At 39.6% G+C, this 16,572-nt stretch overlaps 1 protein-coding gene across 4 annotated transcripts in view; it reads left to right on the top strand.

Annotated features, from left to right (window-relative positions):
* Positions 1-226: 226 nt before the first annotated feature.
* The window catches only part of LOC308199413 (uncharacterized protein), a 29,409-nt gene continuing 13,063 nt past the window's right edge, over positions 227-16,572 (top strand). For 3 of the 4 annotated variants that reach the window (XR_013954623.1, XR_013954624.1, XR_013954625.1), the window contains exons 1-2: positions 227-2,780; positions 3,270-3,361. The gene's annotated coding sequence lies outside the window, so the exon portion shown is untranslated. Of the gene's footprint in view, positions 2,781-3,269; positions 3,362-6,743; positions 8,665-9,676; positions 15,267-16,572 lie in introns of all 4 variants that reach the window. The other variant, XM_080603540.1, reaches the window with a different exon arrangement.

Genomic DNA, 16,572 nt, shown 5'->3' with positions numbered 1-16,572 from the left:
TATAAGTCTTTCATATATCCTTCTGATAGCATTTGAAAATCTGCCAAGGAGCTTAACTGAACTGTATCTCAACATCAACGAAGTACACACTCCCATATGGGAAAAACTTAGCTACTTTAAATCCATGAAGCTGCATGATTTCAGTCAGAAATGGTTAAAGACAGCTATACAATTAAACACTACTACAATTACACACAGCTGTTTCATACTTTGATTTTGTGACAGACCAAAATTGCTATGATTTCTGTTGAATTAACTAAGGGAGTTTCAGCCCACTACATCTAGATTTGGACTGTAAGCAGCTGCAAGCCTCAGACAAGCCAACATTCCTTGTGGAAATTATAGAGGTCCCCTTAAATGAAAGGGTAACTATTTTCATTACATTGTTCGTTCCAGAAAAAAAAGAAAAAGAAAAAGAAAAAAAATAAAGACCTATTTTGCAATTGGATTGGCCACATGAACTCAGTCAACCAAACGCACACATTCACACACATTGCATAGGACACCTGAGAGTGACCAACCAGAAAGCACAGCTTCAATTTGGCCTGGAGGAAAGGGGAACAAGTGGGCCCTGATGTGCCCAGTAGGAAGGGCCTGGGAGCTGGGCATGGCTGTGGCCAGCAGCTGGGTGCAGAGTGTCTAGGTGGCAGAAATACTGTATCTGCCCCCATGAGAAGTGCGTGAAAGGGTTTGCAAGGTGCTATGACCATGTACCTGTGGCAGCTGCCAGAGAGAGAGAAGGAATTACTGAAGCATTTTTAATTGGCCACTATAAATCCTATAGACTGCTATTAAAAACAAACAAATAAATAAACAGAAATGTTATAAGCTTTAATTTTGTTGAAGTTCTGTGCTGCTTTTTTTCAGACCTGTGCCTACTGGGCTGATGTATGCAGTGTAACCACAGTAATTATCTCACCTTGTTCCGTTGCCTACTTTAGAAGGAGATGATTTATGCTTTGGAAGTGCCTTTTTCTCTCTACCAGTTGCACAGGAACTCATGAAAAGGTCAAATGTAAACATTTGTGTTTTAACAAATGAATCCTTCATCAGATGTATGCTTCATGGTTTACATGGGCAGCCAAGACTAAACAGCTAAGCATGCTTGCAGCCCACAGTTGGCAAACATTTGTAATGTAAATCTTCACCCTGCCTCTGACAACAAAGCCAATCATGCATAGCCTTGTTGTGGGTGTTCCAAAAAAATATAGCGTGCGTGTCATCAGTCTAATTCTGTGGTGGGTCAGACTTGCTGATTATAGGCTGATCAGCTACTGAGGTGTGGGTTATTTTTGTTTTGTTTTGTTTTGTTTTTTTTTTTTTTTTGTTGTTGTTGTTTGTTGGTTTTTTTGTTTTGTTTTTTTTAGGACATCTGAAGTTTCCCGACAATGTTGGAGCTGTTGCACAGGTGTCACATGCATGATGTCTGAATGTGCTTGGCTGATTGCCCTGCACCACTTCATATGGGCAAGTCCAACGAGGAGCAACTGAGGGAGCTGGGGTTGTTTAGTCCAGAGAAGAGGAGGCTCAGGGGAGACCTTATTGCTCTCTACAACTATCTAAAAGGAAGTTGTGGGGAGCTGGGGGTCGGCCTCTTCTTTCAGCTAACTAGTGATAGGACTAGAGGGAATGGCCTCAAGTTGCGCTGGGGGAGGGTTAGGTTGGAAATTAGGAGACATTTCTTCTCAGAAAGAGCAGTCAGGCATTAGAATGGGTTGCCCAGGGAGGTGGTGGCATCATTGTCCCTGGGGGTGTTCAAGGAAAGGTTGGACATGGTGCTTAGGGACATGGTTTAGTGGGTGACATTGGTAGTAGGGGGATGGTTGGACCAGATGATTTTGGAGGTCTTTTCCAACCTTGATGATTCTATGATGTATACACCTAAGACTGACTGGCTAGGGCTAATGCACATCCAAAAGACCCTCACACCTACAGAAAAGAAAGTCCTTGGAGTCAGTATATTTAACACTGAGGAGGCAGACCAAAGAGGAAAGACCTATCTGACTGACAGCCACACTTCTTTCAAGTAGTGGGGTCCCTTCCCCACTTTTGCTCCATTTTCCCCACACTGTGCTGGAACATTCCTGCAAACAGCAGTTCTTCATTCCTGAGATCAGTGTTTCTGCAACATTTTCCTCTGCACTCTCTGCAAGCAGAGATGATGCTACAAATTGTTCTTCAGTCAGGCTAGTTATCCTGCGGGTAAGAACCCTTAGCCGCAAGCTTGGTACTGGTATTGGGTTTGAAGCAGAGATGTTCTGCATGCAGTGTTGTTGTTTAACAAACAGGTTTAAGCTCTTTTAAATTCAAAATCATCTCATTAATATTGCAGATTGTGTGCCACTATACTTATGTTTTCACTTTATCTTCCTTACCCTCTTGCCAACAATATAAAATTGTAAAAAAAAATGGTTCCTGTTTCTTAGGTTTTAATTCCATCAAAAGTCTCAGACTTCCCTTTAATCCTTATTTCACTTCTTGATTCTGAAAATATCCAATCACATACTCTAATATATATATAAATATATTCTGCAGATAGCTTGATATTCTGCCTGTTTTAGTTAATATATTTGGTTTAGCGTTTGAGAAAGCTTGAGGAGATTTTGACATTAACTCTCTGTCATTAGACATTTTTATATACATGAAAGGATTTATTGAAGACAGATTTTATATGCTCTGCAATGCTGTGAAGTCAAACTCTTACATCTGGTTTCCAAGGATGTGATGTTTACTGCAGGAACATGAGACAGTTTTCCAGTGAGGCTTCACCACTTTTACAAGTAAGTGCCATACATTTTTACTCCTTTTCTAACAAGTTGGAATATCTCATTTTTGGTTTAATGAAACCTTTAAAGACACAACAACTTTCCGTAATGGTTTAAAACTGTTTTTATATTGAACAGATACTGTCAATACTAAGAAGACCAGTACTTTATCTCCCATGTATTACTGCTAACATTTCCATCATTTTTCTGCAACATCATGAGGGAACAATTCAAGTCACAGGAATGGAGGCAACAAAGGGTAGCAAAGGAGTGTGCAACATTAATCTAAACTGAATCTTAATGAAGCCAGTGGTAATATTTCCATGATTACAATGGCTTTAAATAAGGGCCCGAGGGGCAGCTTTATAAAGTAATGTAGCTGCCAACATTTTTGTAAATCCCATTTGGTACCTATCTGCCTGTTTAGGTAGCTGAATAGAAGTGAATTTCTGCACTATCAGGTAACCTAATATCTCAGACTAAGTCATGTGTTTGCTACTGCAGGCTGTGTTATGCCTTGTTGAAGCTGTTCAGCATCACAACTTTATTTAAAGTGATTATGAGAAGTCATTAAACTCTTCCCTGAACGTCAGCAGGTAAGTAGTGCTCTCCAAACTCCAATCACTGATTTCTACATGGAGGGCAAAAACAGCTCAGGAATTTCAAACTACATGGACAGAAGTGTTTTGCGGAATATAGTCCTAAGCAGGTAGTTGTCTCCACAAACATGGGTTCATGGTGGGAAGGCAGAGCTGAGCGGTGTGAGACAGCCCATAGGAGAAGCCAGAAGAGGCAGCAGGGTCTCAACAGGCCATGTCATGGGATGGGGAAGGAGGAAACAAAAGTCTTTGCAGGTTCTGGACAAGAGGATAGTTTTGCTGAGAGGAGGAAAAATATCTGCAGTGTCTGGGATTGTCTGTTGCAGCCAAGCAAACAAGACTTTACCCACTTTTATATGTAAAAGCTTGCAGAACAATCAGAACATGAAAAAAGTCTGACTCAAGTATCAGGTTGTCCCTTTGTCTGAAACAATCTACAAAACTTGAATTTTGGCAAGTTATTTGGATTAAGAGGATACACATGCATTTTACCAGTGTACCACGTAGGAAAGTATTTAATTTTTCAGTCAGTTCTTTTTCTAGCAGACACTGTGGCTTCAACTGAAACACAGTTGTAGTACACTTCCTTCCTCTTTCTTTTTTGAATAACTTTGGAGCTCAGTGGCTATCTCCTTCAAGTCTTGATATTCTTTATAGACTTAGTCTATCTAATCTCTGGATCTTTTCTGAAGCATTTGTTTTTGAGGTCATTGAGTCACCTGCTTCTACCTTTGTTGCGTTCCCATCATGTGCATTTGAACAGGGGACGTAGGCAGTCCCTGTTATGAGAACCGTTCCATGCTCTGTAGCATACCCGTCACCTGGTATTCATGAAATCTGTGACCCTATCCTGATTGCACAGGCAAAGAACATATCTGGATATCCCTTTCAAGTGCAACTAGAAAGGGAGGTGCAATGCCCTCCAACCAGTCCCCAGGCCTGGAGACAGGAGGTATGTGATACGCTATGGAGCACACCTGGCCCTGTGTGTAGGAAGAGACAACCTGGGACATGTACTGTCCAGACTACTGGTGATGAAATTTGGTTGGATGAAGTGGATGAAAGATCAAGTGCCATTTTGGTACTCGATGACATTCTTCTCTTCAGGTGGCTGCCCATGGTTAGTATCCTCCTGTGAGCTACAGCAGACTCACCTTGTTCATGGCCTTGTTGTCTCCTACTGCAGTACTTACTGTGCCGTACTGGGTCCGGCTGGGATGGAGTTAACTTTCCCTGCAGCAGCCCATAGAGTGCTATGCTCTGCACTTGGAGCTAGAACAGCACTGGTATCACACCAGTGTTGTGTCTGCTGCTGAGCAGTGCTGGCACCGCATCAGGACTCCCTCCAACCCCCCCAGAGCCATCAGGCTGGGGTGGGCAACAGGTGAGGAAGGAACATCACCAGGGCAGCTGGCCTAACCCAACCAAAGGGATATTCCATGCTATATGATGTCACACACAGTAATAAAAGGTGGGGAGAGAAGGAGAGCGGGGAGCTTTTGTTATGAAGTTGTCTGTCCTCCCAAACAACTGCTACATGTATTGAGGCCCTGTTTCCCAGGACGTGGCTGAATATTGCTTGTTGATGGGAAGTAGAGAATATAATTTTTCCTTCTCTTTGTGCTTCCACTCAGCCTTTTCTTGTTTTTAATCTCTTCTTTTCGCTTTAATTAAATTATCCTGTTATCCACAAGCCTCCTTTTTCTTTCCAGCATACTTTCTTCTCCTCCCCACCTTTTGAAGAGGTGGAGTGAGAGAGTAGTTGTGGTGGAGTTTGGCTGCCCAGCACGGTAAGACCACCACAAGTGGGAGCAGCTCAATTGTTCAGTAGATCTGTTTTTTGCAGGGCTTTTCCCACTAGCTGATCAGTATCCTTGTCATTTTGTGGGTAGGGACAATACTTAAGGCTTCTGTCTGTGTATTTCAAATGGTTGGGCTGGGATCACCATTTTAACGCAGTGCTTTTCTGTTTTGATACGCATGTTCCATAACTTTCTACCTTTATTTTATTTTATTTTATTTTATTTTATTTTATTTTATTTTATTTTATTTTATTTTATTTTATTTTATTTTATTTTATTTTATTTTATTTTATTTTATTTTATTTTATTTTATTTTATTTTTTGTAATTAAGTCAATGTCTGACAACAGCATTTTAAATGGTTGAGTCTATGTTTGACAGGAAAGTTTGATAACCCATTTATGCAAGTTCCCATTTACCTTAACTGTTCAAGCAAAACCTTGGCATAAAACTTTGATGAGGTTCATGATTTCTGTTGGCATGAAATAGACCTTCAAGATGTTCCAGTGTGAATTGCACCGGTAGCTGTCAAATGCTTCCATAAGCTCTGATAAATTTCTAAAATAAAATTTAGAAATCTGCCTCTAATTGAACTAGGCTCCATAATTTCTGGATTTAAAACCTACTGTCAGTTTTTCTGGGTTTAAAACCTGCCCTTTTTATGGGCATATGATACTTGCAATGGTTGGACAATCTTTTTGAGTTTCATCCCATAGCTCATGTCCATAAAACCCATGATCATCTATAAATTGCAGGTATATAGATCACATGAAATCACAGGCATTCCCTGATTTAGCCTGAAAGTATATGCTTAGTATATGCGTTAGCACATACCTCCTCCAACCCAAATAATGAGGTATAGGTATACCCTACGCTATATTTATTTCCTATACTGAGCAATATAGGAAATAAAAAATAAACTCACAGTTATTATTTACTATCATCTTATGTACATAATACCCAAAGGGGGCCTACAGAACAGCTGGAGAGGGACTCTTTGTCAGGGAGTGTAGTGATGTTACAAAGAGTAACGGCTTTAAACTAAAAGAGGGTAGATTTAGATTACACATTAGGAAGAAATCCTTTACTCAGAGGGTGGTGAGGCAATGGCACAGGTTGCCCAGAGAAGCTGTGGATGCCCCATCCCTGGAGGTGTTCAAGGCCAGGCTGGATGGGGCTTTGGGCAACCTGATCTGGTGGGAGGTGTCCCTGCCCATGGCAGGGAGGGGTAGAATTGGATGACCTTTAGGGTCTCTTCCAACCTAAACCACTCTGTGATTTTATGATTCGATGTTGCAGCAGGATTTGTGATATAAGTCCCAAACCAGTAAAATAATAAATAAATAAAAAGCTCTAGATAAAATCTTCTACATTCCTTTTTATTTTCTTCTTGGCTAGAGCACTGCTGCTGAGACACTCCTATTGTCATAAACCTTCCCCTCACACTCAGAGCGGACACTGAAACAGAGTTTTGCACTCTGATTTCCTCAAGCCTTATCTAATGTTCAAACTCATGTGATGACATCATCACTGCAGGATACTTTCTAATAGTAGGAAAATACAATTCTGTGTCCACAGAAAGAAGATGTGTTAACACCCCTCCTGACAGAGTGAATTTGGAGGAGCTGCTTTGAGTGTCTGTTTCAGTTTATAATCAGAAGAATGACTTTCGTACTGTTTTCTGAACTGTAAAGGTGCAGGAGTGAGCATGGATACTCTATTAGCTGAATATGTGCTTAGGCATTCAGAATACTTACCTCCACATCAGGTTTATGGTCCTTGTTCACTAGGATAAAAGATGATGAAAATAAAAAATGAAATGAATGAAAACACTTTGTTTTGGCAGTTTTGAAACATCCTAACCTTTCATTTTTAAAAAAGTCTCCACAGAACAGGAAAGTAAACAACCCCCAGACTGCTATTACTGTTCCAGTAATTATTGATATTTGGTTACTCATTGCAAAGGGGAACAGAAGAAGCTATCCAGGAACAATTTAGAATATCGCATAGCCTTCCACTTATGAGATAGTACATTCATATGCGGAGGAGGGAACTGGATCCTTATCTATGTAATGCAACTATCCTGTCAACTCTGCTACTGACTTTGAATGCTGGGCCTGGACAGAAATAAGGGGAAGTGAATCTAAACCAATTAGCAAAATCAAGCAAAATGCCTTTTTGATTAAAAAAAAAATGCTCAAATACTTAACTTGGCCCTCTACATGAAAATTTGAAAACTGAAATGGTTTTATTTGTGGTAATGAATGAGTTTTATAGGCATTTGTTTTTGTGTGCCATCCCATGAAGACTGGCACTGCCTACTTTTGACCACCCACGCAGGATTTGGGTCTCCTGCTACTGCTTATAACGCACCATGGGAGGTGCTTGCACAGAACAGAACTTCCTCCTTCAGCTGCATCTGCAGCTGTCAGATGGGGAGGACAGTGCTGCTGGAAATAAAACGAAAATGCCACCTCTTTGCTACTGTCCGAAAATGCTAAGTGCACCAAGCAAATAGAAGCAGAAACTAGAGTGTGACAATGCTGAAATTCCAGCTCCCTGACAGCCTCAGAGAGGAGTCAGAAATTGTCCATTCAGACAAGGCAATGGGCCTGGATGCATTAGGTAGCTGTGCAAGCTATGTATTCATAAACAGATGCCAGAGATGAATCTGGGGGCAGGAAGTCTTTATTTTGGATCATTTTCCTGAATTTTGTGCTTGCATCACACCTGTTCTGCAGTTTAAGTGCCTAAGAACTAGTTCTTGGATTTCACTCAGTATGCTGCTCTCTCTTAAATGTCAGTTTATCTACCTCAGTGCTGTTAAGGATTTGAGACTAAAGAGTGCTCCTTTAAATAGCCTCTGAGCTTCCCCTGCTTTAGGTGCGAGTTAATAACTTTGTGCATAAATCCAACAAACTCTGATGTTCTGTGGCTTTCAGATAGTCACTGTGCCTTGCACTCTGCAAGTTTGTGCAGCCATTTTGTGCCACTGGTGCCCAGCGCGGCAAAGGCATGCTAGGATGTAAGAGCATGCAGAAAGTGAAAAAATCATCTGTCTATGCAGTGGTTTTGCACTGTATCTTCTGAGCACTTTGTCAGAATATTTGCCTCTGACAGGACCTCCCCCAGTCTAGAGCTGACATTGCTTCTTGCAGCAAGCCAAGAAAGGCTGACAGCAGAGCCAGCGTGGCTGCTGGGTCACCCTGGCAGATGGCATTAAACCACAGGCAGCCGCTGCTGGCCCTGCCTGGCCTGGGTGGGGAGGTGTGCCAGCCCTGCCTCGTCCCATCCAGGCTGCGCACGGCAGGCTGCCCACGGTGGGCTGCCCATGCTGCTGCCCCTCCATCCAAATCACCACGTGGGAAGAGCACTGCCGGTGGCAACAGCCCAACAGGGTCGATGTCTTTTTTTTCCAACTGCATGCTCTCTGATGCTGGGATTTTGAGACAGTGCTGAGACTGGCAATGTCCACAGCTACCGTGAATGTTACTGCTGGGTAAGTGTCATCAGCATTAGCCTTGGCGCATATCCTTATAAAAGATTTCACCTTAATTAGCAAGCAGTTCTGAACAGCTGCTGCTGCTACTGGGTCCCGCACAAGCCAGAACTCCAGTCAAGTAGTCACTCAGGTAGTTGGGTTGAAGTTTAAAGAATGAGAATTTTATGTGATTTTTAATAGGTCGATTAGACAGCTTCGTACTTAGATTGAATGCTGATCTTCTGTTTTTCTGAGATTTGTACAGATGTCACCTATCCTAGAGAGCACTCTGTAAATAGGACACTTTGACTCATCTCCATTGGTGTCATAAATGCATTTTTTGGTAGACCTCATAGAATTTTGAATGAAAATTATATTTTTCCACTAGTTTATTCTTGCTATTTAAGTATTTAGAACAACATTTTTATTAAAGCTTTTGCTCATTGTTCCTTTGGTTCCTTTCTCTCTCTCCCCTCTGCCATTCATTCATATTCATTAATTTCCCAACTATTACTATCAGCATTTGAAGAGTTTTATGAATTTAGGAGTCGTTGTTTATGTGCTCCCATCCTTTTCCCTATGCTTTTTAAGTTCATCTAGTAGGAATTATTCTGTATCTTTATTATTATTATTCTTATTATTCAGATAATTGTCACTTTAAATTTTGATCCTTGGAAGCTGTTTTAATAAATGCTGCTCTTACTCATCAATATTAAACCACTTCCCTTTTCAGAGTAAATCTAATATGTATAGGTAACTGAAAAATATATTACTATTTTTAAAATGTGTAACTGTATAATTATTGGCAGATTTTTATGTGTTCTTATAAAGATTAATATTATTTGCAATGGCGTTCATTTTATCTATCTGTTAATGGAAAAAACTGCAGTTCGTGTTCCAAAAAGCTGTAACCAAAAGCTGCTTTCTATCTCTTCTACAAGATTAAAATATTTGATTTTCTTTTCTTTTCCTGAAGATGGGATGTTTTCAATATTTAATTCCAATTTTCAATATTTAATTCCATCACTAGGACTTTTTAAACTCCTGACTTCAGTGTGGACCAAACCAAGGACTCAGAATGTATCCCACTATTTCATGTGCTTCTAACCATGGTATGAGCAATTATCACAGCTTAATCTCACTTTATTTCCACTGAAGCAGGTAATGTGATTTTGAAGTCTCTTGGTGCATTTAGATCTAGAGGTTTTTGAGCTCCTTACAAAAGGCTTTGGAGAAAGGCCCAGTACGCTGTTTCTGGCTAGTGTCCAGTGCAGCTAGCTGCTACACCCTGTCCTTGAATAGCAAAGTGTTTAGGTTAGGTTGAAGATACTCCTCCAGAGAGGACACCTAGATCATCTCTGCTTCAGAAATTCATGTCCAGTGGGTAGACATCATTCCTCAGATTAGACATGCTACATACATCTGAACGTATGTTAGGGCAGGAAACTACAAATGTGCCTATTTCCTGTCACAGACTGTCCAAAACAGCATATTTATTTATGTATTGAGTGAATACTGTGGGAATTAAATCTCTCTCTTGTTCATACTTGCTGTGCTTTGGTTCATCATGTGAAGTGGTCCTGAAACATGTACTCTGGTTACCTCTGAGCTGGAAAAAAACTAGAAACCATTCTCCAAAAGTACAGATAATGGGACAGTCTAAGGACAGTCTACAGCCTCTCTCTAAACAAACCTCTCTAAAATGCATATACTGTGGACAGAGGGTCCTCACCACCAACTATTTTGCTGTACAAATGTACTCCTGTTGTGCCAGACTACTTGCAGATGTGGCCAATTGGACAGTGGGTATAAGCGACATTAAATAATGTTCATGAAATAGCCCAAGATAAAATTTATTTTCTTAAAACAATCATTTTAACCTTGGGAAGGTTAAAATTATTAAAACCGTAAGAAACTAGAACCCATGATATTTATAAACGAGCTAATAGTCTTTTTCCTGTGATCTTTGTAAAAATTCTTGCTTTGTGTATTAAAAATTATCTAGAATAAGATTATTAAAATTATAGGACAGAATCATCTACTGCATTACTGCTTTTATTAATAGGCCATTCATCCAGCTATTCTCTCTTGAGAAAATCTCTTCAGGTTGTTTTCTCTAGTTTCTCTCAAAAAGAAACAGCTGCCCCTAATGCTATGTGTTTTGCTTGCTCTTCATAATCCTCATGGTTACAGAAATCTTCTATTATCCGAGAAAACTACCATGCACTGAGAAATAGAAATTATCAGTTCCTTCACAGTCTTTCACTGAGGTCTGCAGTTTTTAACAATAAATGGAAAAAAATGATAATGCTGTCACTTTGATACTTGTCTATATTCGTACCAAAGCATTTTCTGGTTACATCTTTTAGAAGTTCGTGCATCTTAAAGAATAGCCTTAACAATAATACAACAGGTGATTCCTATCCTATTCCTTTTTTTTTTTTTCCTTGACACTTAACAGATCTAGGGAAATTATGTCTCAGCAACAATCTGCACAAAGTACCCCAGGACTTTTCACTTCCCATTGCAGCACTAAGACTAAATGTCAGCAGTGGTGTTTGCATTTCCAGGAGTTTGCTCTGGTAATACTATTTACAGAAGCTCTGTATGAGTGAGAACTGGTACTACAGCAGTCCCCATGGAAGGATTCTGATACATGAGATAAGGCTTTTGCAGGTGATTAACCATTCTTTCTTCTTCAGCAGCTTTATCAGCATACCTCTCTGCCTGTTCTTCTCAGGAATAGATCTTTACCTTTGCTTAACTAAATAAAAAAAAGTCTGTTGTTGGGATTTTAATGCACTGCTTAATATGAGAGCTACTGATCTAAGCATGCATTGTCTGAGGTGTTATAATGATCAGTTTATATGAGAGTCCTGCATGGGGAACATTTCCATTCAAAGACTTGCTGGCTTTGTAAAACCTTTAACAAATTTAACATTCGAGTTCTTACGAGCCCTTCTCTAACTTTTGTACCTGCCATCTGGCTTCATGGCATGCCCCAGTGTGCATTTAATTATTTAAGGAGTGAAATAGCTTTCAAACAATTCTTACAGAGTTTGACCTCTCTGGAGGAAGTTATCTGTAAATTTTGAGAAAAAATATACTGACAGTATCTAAACATCACACAGCCCTTTTCTAATATCTTCAAAATGATTGAATGTTCCATGATATGTCTTTGAAGACCTGTCTGAACTCAAAATCTGTTTCCCTGAAAAAGTCAGGCTTTTTGATGTCAGATGCTAATATCAACACAACTTTATGAAACAACTTAAATTTATTATCTTTCAAAGTGTTAATAATCTCACAGAAATTAATTTACAAGATGTCACTTTTAGCATAAAATAAGAATAGACTGTTAGAATTTGTTGAAAAAAAATTGAGTTTACTATGTGAAAAGATGAATAGTTGAGCATTTGGTAGAACAAAAACAGGGACTACTTGTTCTTTCTCCTCTCAGACCACAGCATGTCTGACCTTGCAAAGCATGGAGGCTGAGCTTCAAAAGCCTCCAATTCATTAACTCAGATCCGTTTAAATTCAGATCAGTTAAGCTTTGGGGAAATGGCCTGATTGAATTTGTCTACAAATTGTGTACAAATTGAATGGCACTGAATTCAAGCAAAGTGATTTCAAATATTTAAATCTATCCATCAAATAATATATTGGATTGTACTAGTAGTTTTGCATTACAAGAAATAAGAAATCTAGAAGTATTACACTTAAGCTACAACAGGCAGGAGTCACATCTGAGCCGACATTTACTGAAAATCTCCTTTGCCTAGAGGTTGTTACTTTCTGTTGGAATGCATTTTCTACACAGAGAGACAACCATCTAAGCAGCAGTCATCCTGAGGAATCAGCTTTCAAAGGAAACCACTTCAAAGTTTCATGGGGCAAGAGATACAAGGAAGACATACATTTTTAAAGAATCTCAATAACCTAGCACATCTTGATATATCTCACAATAAACAGCTAACAATCCCCACTGAAGCATACTTACTATATGTCAGTTCTGAAAAGCAGAAAGCTGAAAGCCTTTGACTTAACACCCTCCAGTGCATTTATTTGTGTGAAGATGAATGAAATGATCAGAGCTTTGGCCTTAGCATGACCACTGATGATGCTTCCCCTGGAGACTCCTGGCCAACTCTGCTGATAAAACTTAACAGAATTTCAGAGATTTTTGTGGGATCTTCTGTTCAAAAGGGCTATCCTCTGTACCTTGATCTGAGTTACAGCATGCTAAGAGAGCCAGTCAGCCTGCAAGGCTTGAAAAGACATACATTTAAAAGGCAAACTGACAAAATAATAACTTCATCAAAAGAAAGCAGTCTGCTAATACTTTTGTAACACAGGCAGAAACAAGTCAGTTGTGCAACTCCTTATAACAATGTAGACAAAAACCTTGGAGGAGTCCACCATTGCACATCAAGGAGTTTGTGGTCCACATAGCAGCTTACCTGAGAAGTACAACCCCTTGCCATGAGGACTTTGCCATGCTGCACACATCCCTTGCTGTAGGATAAACATAGTCAGCTGGTCATAACCAAAGAGCCAGTGGGCAGCACCTGCCTGGCAACAGCAATGATGCCATCAACATGTCCTTGATGTTACCTTGAAATTAAGCAGTATATTTTCACATAAGCATCCTTTTGTGCCACAGTAAAGTAAATAAATAAATACTAAAAAAATAGAGTTGCTTTTCTTCTATGAATATCTATGAAAACTCTATAGATGATAATGCCAGCAGACCTCATCACAAATTGGAAGTCTGTTCAGCATGTGATACCTTGACCAGAAGTCTATCTGACACTAATTTCAGGGTTCCCAGAAACAGAAGGGACAAAAGATGTTACAACTTGCTACTAGTTTTTGTGTGATATTAATAATTTGATTATCTTTCTTGAGAGTAGTTGTACTGTTTTTTCTGGGATACAAAACAAACCAGCACCTCCTGGTGCCAGACACTATCTTTGCTGGTCTGCAGAGCTGCAGGTCATTTCTTCCATACTCTTATTAGCACCATTGTGACAACAAACACAAAACACTTATTTTATTGGGGTGCCTGATACATCAACTGCTCAGAAATCACTGAGCTTCAATTTAGCCTGCAGGAAATGGGGGCAAGTGAGCCCTAATCTGCTCAGAGAGAAGGGCCTGTGAGCTGGGCATGGCTGTGGCCAGCAGCTAGGTGCAGGGGGGGCAGGTGGCAAAACGGCAACATTTGCCCCCATGAGAAGCATGTGAAGGGGTCCCCCAAGGTGTTGTGGCCATGGTTATAGTCTGGAGGCCTTTACTAGCAGTCCAGAGGAGCAGGTCTTGTGGTAATGCCCTGCCACATGGTAGGGTGTTTAGGAATAGAATGATGTGTTTTACTCTCTGTGTTGTGCTCTGTTATTTTGCTGCTGTGACAAGTTTTATTCCTGGGAAACCCTGGCCGCCACTTTTGTGGCAATGCAGCCAGATGCTGCTCAGGAGATACGCATGGAAAGGCATCACCATAAGGTTCAAAGAAATTTCTTCTATTAAGAGTGCTTACTACATATGTGTATGACATTTTTTTGCTCTTTCTGAGTGACCCAGGGTACTCACTAAGCCTCTCTATCCCTTCCCCCATTATCTGTGCAAGGCAGATAATAAGAATTGCTTTGTAAGTAATTTTATATCCATAAAGTTCTTTGAGATACCAAGATAAAAGGCACAGGGAGCCTCATCTTGCCAGGGGGAGATCTGTCAGGATCTCCCAGAGCAGTGCCCTGTCAAAATTCAAGCTATTAAAATTATTGATGAGATATTGCTACTGATCATTTCAAGTGATTCTACCTTTCTCACGTTGGCTACGTGCAATGATTAGGATCATTTTACAGGTTTGGTCACCTTCTGGGCCTTGATATTCAGCAGTGTCAGCTGTGGCTTTATCTCACTCTTCCCTACATGAAGCTATCATAGCAGCTGGCTGAATAGATACCCAGGCAAAATAAATTCAATTATTTCCAGTTTAACAGTGGGGAATCATCAAAGGTGCCTACGTGTATAAGCCCCCAAAGATAACTCTCTTTAAGTCAACATCCATCTATGGCAGTTGAATGCACTGTCTTCAGCTAGGTTTCTTCCAAGGACTTTGGAGAGAAGAATGCACCTTACCACGAAGTTCAAAACAGGCAGCACACTGAGCAGAGGCATCCTTACACCAAACAGCAGCAGATGTGCCTTGGGAGAGAGACATATTTACAAACCTCGCCACCTCCTGGGATTTTTGGTTCTAACCACCAGTCTGAACAGACTTTAATGCATTTATGTCTGTGGAACTGAATACAACAGGGCCAGGGTTGATCTCTGACGTCGGGACAAGCAGCAGTGCTGGGTGGCTTTGTTTGGGAGAGAAGTAGTTAAAGCAGTCCAAAACAGTGCCAGGGGATGAATTAACCACCAAGGAGGGTGGATGGTTAAGTACCCAGAGCTTTGTTCACTCCCATTTCCTTTCCTTTCCTTTGTGCCTTGTCTCCCGAATGGGTCACCAGCTTTGTGATCTTTCCTGATTTAACAGCTCATCATTCTGCTAGATCTCACTTGGCCATATTTTGTTATCAGAACTGATCAGTATATTCATATACCAGGTGAGTATAGAAATGACTCTATTAAAGTCAGTGGGACTTACAGTTATTCTGGGACAGACAATAGAACCAGTAGATGACAGCTTCCAGTTTTGCCATTATGATGCATATATCTTTTGCTAAATTCTATTGGAGTTGCATCTTTTATGACAGAGAGATAAAGAGGGTGAGTGTCTTTATGTTTTTTAAGTACATGCGATGTTGAGAAATCAAAGGCTGTCTGCTGTTTCTTAACACTGATTTCTATTCATATGTAGTTTTGTGTACGTGTTATCAGAATCAACCTCACAGCTTCTGACTGGAAAAAAATATTTTATAAAAGTGCGTGAAGTTTTGTATTACACAAAGTAGATTTGCCTAATGAAGTCTTCCAGGTAACCCTGTCATGATGAAAAACATAAGAATATTCCAATATTTCTTAAAACTATACTTTAAAGAAGTATACTTTAAAGACAGCTCTGTGTTTAAATCGAGTAGTGACTATTACCACCATTGAACCATAGTGATCTTGCTTCACAGACATTTTTCATCTTTGTTTCAAATAATTCTAAAATTTAAAAAGTTTTTATTAAGCATTTTAATACGTTTAGTTTTTCTTGGTATTTTGAAATCCAGTTTTCACATTTAATTTCCAGACAGCATAATGTCTGTGGTCAAACCAGTTGAATAGCTACCATACTACCACTTACAATTTTAATGACTATGTCTTTGTGATAGCCTTTTCATCTCTTTCATCTCACATTCTTCCCATTTTTACTGTGTGTTTATCTGAATCTTGTCTGCAAGATTTTAATAGCTTCTTTCTAACCATATGCATGTATTATTTTGTATAATCATACTCTTAAACATTTCCTTTTTTTCTTTATCTTGTAAATATTATTGTTCTTCAAATCTTACTGTAGTTTCGAGACTGATAAATCTCTCTTTCCATGATATATAATCTTCCATTCACAAAAAGGAAAAGAAAAGTATCTAACCAAGGAAGTAAAAATGCCTGAATGCTGGTGCTACAGACCTGATCTTTCACAGTCAGTGAGAAATTTTTATGGTCTTCAATGTGTTTAGGATCATTATAATGGCAATACAAACACATTCTTATAAAATTAATGTAAACATTCCATATAAAAGTAACAAAATCTGATCAGATTTTCAGGGAGAAGAAAGATTTGTAGCATTTTCATCTTCCATTAGCAATAAATCCTATTTCTGTATAGCAATGCCTATTGTCTGTGCTGTTTGTATTTATTTAGAGATGCATACATATGATTTTTCTACATCAACAGTGAAAGCTCAGAAAAATTCTGCAATC

This window comes from Anser brachyrhynchus (genome assembly GCF_964034855.1).
Source record: "Anser brachyrhynchus genome assembly, chromosome: 1".
Classification (NCBI taxonomy): domain Eukaryota; kingdom Metazoa; phylum Chordata; class Aves; order Anseriformes; family Anatidae; genus Anser; species Anser brachyrhynchus.
Note: the sequence above shows the minus strand (reverse complement) of the source record. Positions and strands in the feature narration are given on the sequence as shown.